Source organism: Priapulus caudatus, unplaced genomic scaffold (genome assembly GCF_000485595.1).
Source record: "Priapulus caudatus unplaced genomic scaffold, Priapulus_caudatus-5.0.1 Scaffold273, whole genome shotgun sequence".
NCBI classification, from domain to species: domain Eukaryota; kingdom Metazoa; phylum Priapulida; class Priapulimorpha; order Priapulimorphida; family Priapulidae; genus Priapulus; species Priapulus caudatus.
In genome coordinates, this window is record NW_014577334.1 from 33,437 (window position 1) to 34,941 (window position 1,505).

The following is a 1,505-nucleotide window of genomic DNA, read 5'->3' on the forward strand; positions in this document are numbered from 1 at the left end:
AACGAAGTGTAGCTATGGCACGCCATGCGTGCAGCGCCACCCACACGGAGCCATCTCCATCATAAGGGCGTGAAATATGCCAACGACCAATATCTACACTGCTTGAGCCCAGCTATTGAGACCTCACCGGCTATACTGCAAGGTAAAACTACGTGTTACTTGTTAAACGAAGTGACGTCTCGTGTCCTTGACAGACCAATAGGTTCCGGCAGAAATCGCATCGGGAAAAGATGGCGCGCGGCACTTGAGTGCGATGCGCGTCTCAACAAACCCACGATCATGCGAAAGAAGCCCTAAATTAAAGCGTCGGTGCGGGTCCAGGAAAGGACTAAGAAGAGGCACAGCGGAGTTACTGTTGCATCTGGCATTGCTCTAATCATTGCGTCTGTGGCTAGATGTTATAGGGGCTTATATATCATCAGTAATGAGCGTGAAGAAAATGTCCGCCGCGGCCCCATGTCGACATTAATGATGACGCGATGATGTTAGAAATTCTGCATATAGTGTACAGACGTGAGCCAGAGTGACTGAGTGAGTGCGCGAGTGAGTGAGTGAGTGCGTGAGTGACCGCCGCCGCCGCCGCCGCCGTATCGCGCTGTCATCGACCCGCTCTTCTCGGCACTGCCACCAGTCGTTACGAAGACGTGGGAAGTTTTGACTGGCGGCGAAAAACGCTCGTTCGTATACGTGCGTTACCGTAGCGTGCGTGCTCGCGTCGGTACTGCTCGCGTTGCCAAGTGCAAGTGAACGCGGGGAAAGGCGGGGAGAATCTTCGGAGAGTAGGGTTCGTCGTTTGCGGCGAATAATTCGTGTCGCACGTGTGTCGGCGTCGTCGCTTCAAGTTGGCAGTCGCTTGTACGATGTGAACGGTTAGGGGAGGCATCATGCTACTGTTGTGATACATGCCGTCGACGCACGCCTTACGGGAACATAATGGTAAGTACGTTAGCGTTACGGTTATCTACTTTAACATCTATGTTTGTCTGACAAATACTGCTCACATCCTATAGGTGCCATATGATCACCTAGGCTACCGTGCGTATAGACGAATGTGATTATATATTCTGAATAGGTTAGCATAATGTATACGAGGTAGGTGCGCGCGTTGAGTGGCGTGTCCCTTGACACTCTCTATTCAGTATTGCACTGCGATGAGTACAACGTTCAACGGTAAGTTCAACGTTCGCATGAAGTGTTTCTGGGTCATGCAGGTGTCTTCGTTATACGCTCTTGATATTAAGCATAGATCGAGTATTTTGCTGCGCAGTGATGCATGGCTTATATCGCACAGTTCCGCGTACGCGTACGCGTATGAGTGCAACGTTCAACGGTAAGTTCAACGTTCGCATGAAATGTTTCTCGGTCAAGTGTAGTCGGAGTTTCCTCCGACAAATGTCCACATCGACGATTTTGGCGGATTTAGTGTGGGTTAGTATACTATACTCTATACTATACTATACTATACTATACTATACTATACTATACTATACTATACTATACTATAC

The 1,505-nt window shown here is 49.2% G+C and overlaps 1 protein-coding gene across 1 annotated transcript in view; it reads left to right on the forward strand.

The window, feature by feature from the left end:
* Positions 1-633: 633 nt before the first annotated feature.
* LOC106808410 (alpha-mannosidase 2x-like) overlaps positions 634-1,505 on the forward strand; it is a 16,678-nt gene continuing 15,806 nt past the window's right edge. The window contains exon 1 of the mRNA XM_014811127.1: positions 634-936. The gene's annotated coding sequence lies outside the window, so the exon portion shown is untranslated. The remainder of the gene's footprint in view (positions 937-1,505) is intronic.